The sequence below is a fragment of the Tupaia chinensis genome, unplaced genomic scaffold, assembly GCF_000334495.1.
Source record: "Tupaia chinensis unplaced genomic scaffold, TupChi_1.0 Scaffold000249_2, whole genome shotgun sequence".
NCBI classification, from domain to species: domain Eukaryota; kingdom Metazoa; phylum Chordata; class Mammalia; order Scandentia; family Tupaiidae; genus Tupaia; species Tupaia belangeri.
In genome coordinates, this window is record NW_006159729.1 from 2,461,444 (window position 1) to 2,471,123 (window position 9,680).

Below are 9,680 nucleotides of genomic sequence, written 5' to 3' on the forward strand. Positions count from 1 at the left end.
TATATATATATATATATATATATATATATACACACACACATATATATACATATGTATACACATCTCACACCCACACATGCAAGTTGGTGTGTCTCTGTATCTTTTTCCCTGGTGAAGCCACCTTCAGATACTTTTTCCCAGTATGGTAATTAGGCAAACTTGCATAAATAGATATTGAAATAAGTTTACTGAAGCTATCTTATAGTCATGAATAACTGGAAAAAACTCTCAATCAATGGAAATAAATCATGAAGATAAATAAATTATGGCATATCCAACCAAAAATATAAAGCTTATCCATCAGAGATGATAATGCAGGCTCATTTATTCTTATGAAGATATATGTAGAGAATTATTCAACTGAAAAAAGAGGTAAAGATCCTCATGTTCAATAACATAGTGACATATAAATTGAGAGAGAAAAATCTGGAAAAAAATTAATGCCTGCATAGGTACTACTTTAACTTTCTTCTTCTAACATTTAATACTTTTTCATTTTATTTATAATTTTAAGTAAAACAATGAGTCTATTTTTGGCTCTGAAGGGATAATCCCACATACAAGAAGTGTACACTACTCAAAATAGCAAGATAATGAAAAATCACAGAGCCTCAGACGATGTGATTTATTCCCCAAGCTTGGATACTAGCAAACAGCATGCAGTGTACAAAGCTTTCAGTCCTGGTCAAAGAGGAATTATCACCCTCAGTAGTTTCCTACTCCATACTGAGAAACACAACTCTCGCTGAATCTGTGCAGGCTCCAAACTCCCTTTCAAGGTTTGCAGCTTAGCAACCACTCTGTTGAATGATTTGTTCCCCACCTTTGACCTGTGTCTGATGACTCTCATTCAAACACCTGTCTCCATGCAGAAATTTATACTCACTGAAATCAACAGGTGAATTACAATAATAATGTCCCAGGTAAAACAACAGAATGGATGCAGGTCTAAGTCCTACTCTCTCAGACAACTGTTGAAATAGCAGAATATGAGAGAAGCCTCCATTGATGCTGGAAACCAGGGATGTGAGATTGTCTACACATATGAAATTTTGTTTCAGATTCTGCAGACCATGTAAAGTAAAGAAAGGAAAGCACAGTGTCCCTGGGGATGATCTAATAGAGATGCATCAGAGATCCGTTAATACCCCAGTTTAGGGAGGCAAGAGCTAGAGTAAGGGACACACATAGCTCTTCTGGACCCACCAGTAATTCTAAATGAGCTTGGCCTGGGCTGTATGGACTTGCTTCTAGAGGGGTAACAGCTTAATCCCTGTTCACACATGCTATTCTGGCAACCACACATGCAAGTTATCAGAGAACATGTCTCTCTCTACCTCACTTAGGAGTCCCATACCAAAGACACAGAAGAACTTCATTGAAATGGAGATGCTAAATTAAAAATGAAATTTACAGTCAATTTAAGCTTCTCCCCCTTTAATAACCAATCTGGATAGACCATCCAAGTTCCTCTTTCAACAGTATTGATGTTCTTCTCTGAAAGTATACAACAGAAAGGCCTAGCCATGAAATAAAATGTAGGTTGGGAGAATTCAATACAGAGATCTGCATAGATTTTCTTTGAGAGAATCAAGAGAGAAGGTGACAAACTCTCTGCACAGCATTTTCCACTGCATTTACAGGTCTGTGGTATACATGTAGTTAACAAAGGTAGTCATGAAGATAAAACAATTTTGTAGCCAAGCTACAAGAAGGATCCAAAGTAACTCCATATTAAATATGACATAATAAACTGGCTTAAAAATGCTTTTCTTTTCTTTTGCTAACTGATCTTACTGTACTGTTTAACTTGAAACAAAGAAAAATATAATCATAGCTTTGCTGAGGTTGCACAGAGCTGGGCCTTGAGACCTCAGCCAGAGAGCAAATTTGTCTCAGAAAACAGCAACAAAAAAGAAGATGTCTCTGGCCTTGAGGGCAAGATGACCACAACTATAAAGAGTGACTGTAGTGCCAAGATGTCTTCCTGTGACCAAGAAGATTATTGATTACTGAGCAGAAGAGCACATAGGCCTCATTATCTCATCCCTTCTCTCTTCTCTTCTCTTTCCTTTAAAACTCCTTGTTCCAACCAGACACTTCAAAGATGGTCTTTGGACATTAGTTGTCATCTTCCCCAGACATCAGTTTCCTATATTAAACTAACTCTTTTATCCCATCCACACTAGTCTCTTAGATATTAGCCTCCAAGCAATGAGCAGTTAAACTTGAGTTTGGTCACCAGGTCAGCCCCATAGTCTGTCCAGTTGCAATTTGAAGTCAATAAAAATCAAATGGAAACCAACAAAAAAAAAATGTAGTTGCCGAATTTAAAACTGTAAGAGGAGCAAGAAATATTTTATTGGATACTCAGAAGCTGAACAAGAGTAGAGCACAAGTGAAAAAGAAATTATCTTAGAGCAGAGTCTCAAAAACTTAACACACAAAAGCAAATATACACAGGGTCTCCAAAAAATTCATAGAAAAGGCATTTACCCAAAAGAGACTTTTGTACTATAATTACCTTGTACTTTAAATTCCATTTCTTCATGAACACTTGAAGTCCCCCTGTATATCAACCTATAAAATACACAGAAAGAGAGAATTCAAAATTTGAGAAGCTTAACTCTATTTACAATAGAAAGTCAAGAATTTTTTTTTAAAAAAGGGCGGAGGGAGTAAAACTATAGGCAAAGAAACTAGTGCAGCTCTCCTTATCCCAAGGCTTCCAGTGGTTTCCCCTCTCACTTAGAATAACAGCCAGACCCCTTATCCAGTCCACAAGGCCATCCACAATGTGGCCACTGCTTCTTCCATGCCTGTCTCCCATCATTGGCTCAAGGCCCAACTCCGGTCTTGCCTTCCTTTGTGTGACCCATCATGATCTCTCCTTCAAAGGGACTTTCCACTTCCCATTCTGGATCCACTTGCTCACCTCCTCCTGTTCTCCCCCAAGCTCAACCCTTGTATGTGTATGTCCCTGCTCCCCAGGGACCCTCTACTCTACCTGCCATGATCTACCTGTCTCCACAACACTACTCTCCAGAGATCATCAGATTAATGCATTTGCTTATTTTATGTGTCTCCTCAACTACCCCGTGAGGGCAAGTGCATTGTCTATTTTATTCTCCAGTGTAGCGATTCTCAGTCTGGAAATATTTCTGTTTGACTCAACTTAAGGGGACAGGAAATGCTGCTTGTATTTAGCTGACCAGGGCTAAGAATGCTGCTCAATGTCCTACCATGACCAGGACAGATCCCACCAGGAAAAATTACCCAGTAAAATGTCCACAGTGCTAAAGTTAAGAGAACCTGCTCTCTGGAATCTGTAGATGGTGTACTCGAACACTCATGATGCAATAAACACATAGTGAATATGGTTAGATGGATGGACGGATGGATGGATAATGAATTCAAGATAGCTTTCCTGACTGAATATATTCTTTAAGATTGAAAAAGTTTATTGTTAATTTGATAATGGGGGAAAGCAAATTGATTTCTGTAGATATTCTGGTACTTTTTAATTCCAACTTTAAAACACACACACACACAGAGAGAGAGAGAGAGAGAGAGATGGAAGTAAGGAAAAAATTTACCAATAAACATACAAACAAACAAAATGAATCTTAACTTCTCCAGAACACTAACTGCCCAAGACAGCTCATTCATGTCTACAGAGTTTTGTGAAAAATAACTGGAAACAACATATTTTATTCCCATGTAAATGTTGCAACAATTAGCCACATGGGCAGAGACAAGACTTTTTAGCATTCAAAAAGTAATAATTATTCAGACATAGTCTGCTTAAATGAAAGATAAATTAAATAATTCAAGACTGGGAGAAATGGACTCAGTAGATTGGCCCAGAGCAATAATAGTTGTTAAGCACAGAGTTGTAAAGATAAGTATTGTTAATATGTAAAGGAAACTTAATGCAAATGTAAAAACCCTTGAACAAAAGCATAGACAAAAATCTAAAACAAAATTTGTATATGCAATTACAGCAATAAAACATGAAAAAAATAAAATGAAAATCATTACATGAGGCCATGCAGTGGCACAGTGGCTATGCGACTAGACCCATATGGGAAAGGTCTAGGGTTTGTGTGTCCTGAGACCCTCCTAAGCATGTGGAGTACACACACACATGCCTGTGGTCCAGACTGGCTGAAATTGGGGGTGGAGTGTGGCATAAACACAGTTTGGGGATGCGCTCTCTCTCTCTCTCTCCCTCTCTCTCTCTCTCTCTCTCTCTCTCTCGGAAAAACTAAATAAACTTTGTAAAAAAACATTACAAACATAAGAGAATAATCCATATATAGTCAGCATTTAACTGATCTCAGGGAGAAAAACAGCTATTTAAGAATTGATTTTAAAAAACTGAAGGCCAGCCTTTGGGGTGGTGGATTCCACACGGGGCATTGGATCCCACATGATTGACTTTGAGTCTCGGCCTAGTGGCCTGAAATTCGCACCATGTGCATATGTGAGAGTACCCAAAATCCTTAGTGGAAAAGAAGGGATTGCTGAGTGACCCTCCCTCTTGGGGGTTGGTTTCTCATTTTCCTTCTCTGTCTGTCTCTGGTGAGCACACATGCCCTACGGGGGGAAAAAAAACTGAGGGGCCAGATGGTGAAGTGGTAAAAGACAACGTTCTATGGGACAATCTCACGTGAGAAATTTCCCTGTTCAAGTTCAGAGACCACCCTGACCACACCAGGTCCGTGCTAGCCCATGATCTCGTCTGATTGAAGGCTGGGCGCGGACAGTGGCATTCGGACCCTGTTAGGGGTTCTCTCTCTCTCTCTCTTGCTCATTGTAGAAATTAATAAATAAACTCTTTTTAAAAGTGGAGAGGAAAACTTTATAAACTAAGGTACACAACATTTTACAACCTACCTGAAAGTTAAATTTTTCAACAATTAAGAGGTAAATAACAAGCTAGAAAGTTGATCAGCAGTATGTGTGTGCATGTGCATACACACATGTCTGTGTTTAAGAGAGAGAAGGAAAGAGAGAACATCTTAGTATCCCTTAAACATTAGAAGTAAAACTTCTGGGAGCAGCAGACAGCATAATGGGTACACCGCTGGACACCCACATGGCCAACAGCAGTTCAAATCCCAGATGTGGAGACTTGAAACTCACGCAGAGTGCATGTGTGTGCGTGCCCAAAATCTAAAGGGGAGAATGGAAGAGAATATCCCTCCTGTGGGGTGATTTCTCACTTTCTGTCTCTCTGTCTCTCAAGCAAGCAAAAATTCTCTCTTTAAAAAAAAAAAAGTAAAAGAAAACTTTTTAAAATCAGATAAGAAAACAGGAGCATCTCAGAACAAAGCTGGATAGAAGTAAATGCACACATAAGTTCAAATGCCCAATGAGCATTCTTAACATAGTCAACATTTACCAGTACTGATTACACAGAAGGTCTTCGAAATTTATGGAAAATTAATATTATGAAAAAACTATGCATGAATTTCAATGTTTTGCATTTTTTTAAAAATTTGCCAGAGGATATGTGCATTCTTCAGAGAGAGAGGAGATAGAGGGACAGAAAAAGCCAGACAGTACTCCCACGGGACAGTTCAGGTTACACTGCAATCCCCTCTTCTACACTGCTCCTTCCCTTTCAAGACCCCAGCATACACACATATACACACACACCTGCATGTTTCCCAAGCACAGATTCTGGGACTTGATCTTCACATTGGACCATGTCAGATCGAGCCACTTTAACCACCAGACCACAGGCTGGCCCTCAAATTTTTTTGCACCAAGATAAACTTGTACTTTAATTTCATTTTTCCACAATTTTTAAGAGCCCTCATACTATTTTGCTAAAATCTTTCCCCCATGTAAAAAGAAACTTTTATAACAAAAGTAATAATAATTATTCTCAGTAGTGTGGAGGACAAAGAAATGGACACTCCCACACTCTTATGATGAAAGCGTAACAGTACAGACAGCCTGGAGGGCAATTAGGCAGCACGAGGAGAAACCTCAAAAAATAGCACACGCTTTGATGAAAGAATTTTATTTCTAGCAATTTGTTCCAAGGAATCAATCACCGATGTTTAAAAAGATGCATGTGCAACGCTGTTCTTTGCAGCATAATTTATAATGGTGAAAAATTGGAAACAATCTAAATGGCTGCCAATAAGAAATTGGTTTTTAAAATATGGAACATATAAACTATGATGAAATTCAAGAGAGTGATTAGCAGACATGTGTGAGAATACCAAATGAAATAGAGAAAAAGATCAATGAGAAGCATAGGCTCTAGATAATGTACAGCATGACCTAAATTTGTTTAAAACATGTGAACATACAATGCTAATTTTATAGGTATAAAATATATACAAAGAACAGGGCTGAAATGAAAGATTATTATGCTATTGGAGAGTCTCTAAGTCAATATTGCCAAACAGGGTGAAGCGAGAAAACTTTCCATGCTAGATGCTAAGACACAGCACAAAGTTTTGGTAAAATATATGTATTTACTAGATTTTAAGAATGGTTCAATAAGCCAGCAGAATAGGATGACTATGCCAGAGAGAGACTTCAGGGTGTATAAAAATTTCACATTTGGTAAAGATGCCACCAGAAATGGAGATAGAATAATGATGAAAAGAATTAGTTCTTCGAATAGAGAAAAACAAAGATAGTTTTCTACCTAATGTTGCATATAAAAATGACCTATGACTACATTAAAGACTTAAGTGTAAAAGTAAATTTTCAAAGTTAATAGAAAATATCATAGGAGAAATATTTTCTGATATAGAGAGGAGACTTGCTGAATAAAGCTTCAAAAGAATATGTTACAAGCAAAGAATAATGCATTTGATCATAGACAACTTGAGTTCTCATCAAATTTTTAACAGCTTTATGAGGTAAAGCTGATATACAAAGAATGTTGTGTGTACATGTGTGTGTTTACATTTCTAGGGGGTATATATGTTCACCAAAGAGAAACAGAGAAAAACAGAGACCGGAGGGACCAGCAGTTAGCATAATGGCTATGTCGCTGGACTCCCATGTAGTGGACCCCAGTTCACGTCCCAGACCCGGTGACTTAAAACTCACACCGGGCGCGTGTGCGTGCGTGCCCAAGATCCCGAGAGAAGAATGGAGGAGAAGGGATTGCGGCGTGGCCATTCCCCTGGGGAGTGATTTCTGGCTTTCTGTTTCTCTGTCTCTCTCTGTCTGGTGAGCGCATATGCCCTGTATCAAAAAAATAAAAATAAAAAATAAAAAATAAAGAAAGAAAAGAAAAGATAAAAGAAAGACAGAGAGAGGAAAAGCACTCTCCAAGGGCAATGGCCACGCCACATCCCTTTTCCATTTTTCTGTCCCTTCAAGATTTTTGAATATGCACAGACAGGCGCCCAGCATGTTTTTCAAGTCAGTGGGGCTGCGATTTGAGCTGAGGCTGGACATCAAGGATCTGGCTCCCTTAATTAAACTAGGCTATAGGTCCTGCCTCGATGTAGACCAATTTTATACCTGGTGTTCTCAACAACAGTAACAGCCTCTGATATAGCTCTTTTCTTTTCTCTATCACTGAAAACAGCAACTCTAAAAGTACACTGTAAAGATGTATGGTGACTAAAGGGATTTTCCTTTTAGAATTATTTATTTAATTTTATTTATTATTAGTAGTAGTGGTATTTTAATTTGCTACAGAGCATACACAATCACAAGAGAGAGAGAGAAAGAAAGAGAGAGAGAAAACAAGCCACGAGGTCCAGGACTTGAATCACGGCATTCCATGTAGGAGTCGAGCCCCTTAACCACCACACCACCTGTTGGTCCATAAAGGGAAATTTTTTTTAAATGTTAAATTTTTTTTAAATAAAATAAGTGCAAATTCAAAAAAAAGAAAAGGCTGTAATGTGTGTGTGTGTGTGTGTGTGTGTGTGCAGGGGGGAGGTACAGGATAAATTTAAGCAAAACACTGTAGTGCTTACGTAAGATATGAAATCTATCTATGGGAAAATGACTAAATCATAATTATTTTCAAAAATGATTTATTTTATTTTATTTATTATTGCTATTTAATTTGCTATGGAGCACATGCACCAGTGAAAGAGGGCAAGTGAGAAAATGAGAAAGCAAGTTGCCAGGTCTAAGACTCAAACTGCAATCGGCCATGTGTGAGTCCAGCACCTTAACCACCTGTTGGCCCTCCAAAAAATTCTAACTACATCTATAGTTTAAAGTAAGTTCTGGCTTAGTGGACAGTCATTTTGTGAAAGAGGACTTTGAAAAAGAAGCAGGCACAAGTAGATCAGAAATCCACAACCCAGAAGTACGTTTGACACCATCTGCTCTTCCAGATAGGAAAGCAATCCCCACAGTGGACACCCCTAGAATGCTTTTTGGTCAGTTTGCCACTCCTAATTCCCCCTTTTTTCTATTTAAGTATCTAAGAATAGAAGGCTAAATTAATGACAAGTATAAAAATTATGGTAAGTGACTTTAAAAAGTCTTTATTTTTATTTTTTATCATTATTCATACATTAATTGCTATACATCATTTAGATTGTGAAGAGACTTTACCCAGCATGATTTACACCTCAGTCCAGCCCAGTTGAGACCACCATACACATCCTCATCAATAGATAATAAACCTTATCTATGTCCCACAAGTGTCTTACCTCTCCATTTTCTCCCCAGATTTCTTTGTCTATGCTCTTCCCCTCTCATACTCTCTTTCCACTTTGTCTCTAGTGTTCATTACAATTTTTAATATTTTAATATTCTCCAATCTTTCAGTCTCTACCATAGAGTGCAGATAGTCGGTATATGTAAAGTGGAGACATACAATGTCTCTCTTTCATTGCTTACATCAGGTTTTTAAATAAATGAAAACTAAAGATATTCTAATTAGACCAAAAGCATTTGTCAAATACGAGAGATAGTATTTGAGGTTTACTGGGACAGCATTTTAATATTAAGACTTGCTCCCCAGATTCAAAAATCTTATTTGAGTAACCAGGAGAAATACGATTCTAGCTGATATAAATAAAAGAGTTTTTGTAAGGACAGCAAGTACAAACAGACTCAAGAAGGATAGAAAATCAGGGTATTAACAAAATGGAAATCAGGGTAGCTTCAGGGGTCTTAAGAGTAAAAATTTAATAATAGTAATAATAATAATAATAACAATATAAATATAAATGGCACTCTTTTCCACTAAGAGAATATTTTTAACAAATATTACAGTAATCATTTATGTCTAGTTTTTGAGGTTACACCAAAGTGACACACACATGATTACTCATGTGATTTTTTTTTTTTTGGAGAGGTTTTTTGCCATAGGGCACGTGCACTCGTCAGAAAGACAGAGAAAGACAGAGAGACAGAAAGGGAAAAATCACCCCCCAGGGGGTATGGTCACACCACAATCCCTTCTCCTTCGTTCTCCTCTCAAGATCTTGGGCATGTACACACACGCACCAGGCGTGAGTTTAAGCCGTCTGGTCCAGGAATTCGAACCGTGGTTGACTACATGGAAGTCCAGCAACATAGCCATTACCCTAACTGCTGGTCCCACTCATGTGCATTTTATGCATGTGATTTTCTATCTGTCTTTGTATGTAAATCATTTATACACATGATTATACATACGTGAGCATTTCTCTTTGTGTAGAATAGTGTATTCATGAGTTACTTATAAT